The sequence below is a fragment of the Haliaeetus leucocephalus genome, unplaced genomic scaffold, assembly GCF_000737465.1.
Source record: "Haliaeetus leucocephalus isolate CR32 unplaced genomic scaffold, Haliaeetus_leucocephalus-4.0 Scaffold284, whole genome shotgun sequence".
NCBI classification, from domain to species: Eukaryota; Metazoa; Chordata; class Aves; order Accipitriformes; family Accipitridae; genus Haliaeetus; species Haliaeetus leucocephalus.
Window position 1 is genome coordinate 2,065,135 of NW_010972720.1, and position 1,554 is coordinate 2,066,688.

A 1,554-nucleotide genomic window follows, 5' to 3' on the forward strand; every position below is an offset into this window, starting at 1 on the left:
CGGCGGGGCTCGGCGCGGCGCGGGGCACTGGCAGGGCTCCCCGGCACGATCTCCATGTACAGCTACATGTTTAGGGCCGCTCGGGTTAATATATGTCGTCAGAAGGGGCGGCCGCCAATGGCTGGCGGCGGGGGCGGGGCCCGCCGCCCTCCGCAATAAAACTTTTTGATGTTCGCCCTGCTAATTGCCGAGCTCCTCTTTTAGGATTGGCTGCCCCTCCGCATCCATAATGTAATTAAAACAAGGGGGGAAAAATTATCATGGAGGCAGAGGTTAATGCAAGTGTTCAGCAGATGCCTTACTGTAAAATCTGCGTTAAAAAAAACCAAAACCAAACAAAACCAAAAAACCAAACCCAAACAACCAACAACCGACAATCAAAAAACCAACAAACTCATTAAAACTTAAATATCGGATAATCCCCAACCAGGTACAGTATGGATCCGGGGAACTTCTCGGCAAAAATCTGTGCGAGAGCTCGATGCGCGCCCAGGTCGCTTTTGCCAAGCGCTTGGTGCCGGTCCGGTAGGGGAACAAACAAAACCGGCTTCGGGGGGCACTTTATCGATTGCCCGGTTGTGACAGGCGTGCCCCAGCAGCGCTCCGGCTTATATTTTTTACTGCTGGTTAATATCCACCAAGGGCTCAGTAGCTCCCGTGAGGAGGGAGACGAAGTTACTCCGCCTTGTCTGTCACCCGGCTTGCGGTCCGAGTTAGCGAAGGCTGGCTCCGGCTTCGCGGCTGCCGGCTTAACCGAGGCAGCGGAGAGCTCGGGGTTCGGCCAGGCACGGTATTTTCTTCCGGAAAGAATTGCTCTGAGACACTAACAGTAAACCCGACTCTCACTGATTCTTTTCCAGCTTGCTGCCTGCCTACGCCTACCTCGGCCAGTGCTCGCCCGAATGACTTGCGCTCCTGAAATCAGTTTCATGCGTGTTTAACTGGTCGGATCGGTAAGTAACCGAATATTTTTTACAGCATGTTCAGAGCTTATTTTCTAGCTTTTACTAACAAATATATAAATATTTCGCCGCATTCCTGCTTCTGCAATAAAAAAGACCAGCATCTGCGGAAAGCAGGTTTAGTTATCGAAAGGGAATAGTTAAATGTCTGTTTAACGGCCAGGCCAGGAGGAAATCTCCCGGAGCTATTTAGGTGTCTTGCTTTGGTAAGCTTGAAGACGTTACAAAAGGAAAATGGATCTCAAGCTGTAATTCATGGATAACTTGGAGGCGAGGCGAATTGTTGTCATCTTCAGATGGAGCCGAGCATTACTAAATAGCTGCGAAATATCAAATACCCACCCTTATGTGTGTTGGCTGACGGCTAGGCTGATTCGGCGTATATTACAAAGCAATCCTACAATATAGGCAGTGTGGAAAACTGTGTCAACAGGAGCTGAGAGGTCATAAATTAAAGAAAGAGAAAGATAGAGATGGAGGAGTCTGCGAAAGGAGGCAGCCAGAACCGCAAGTCCGGTATCTGCAGCAGCTCAGTGCCCTCTCCGGCCCCACTGCAGAGGCGGTGGGGATGCCTTGGGGGGAAGCGCTGGGG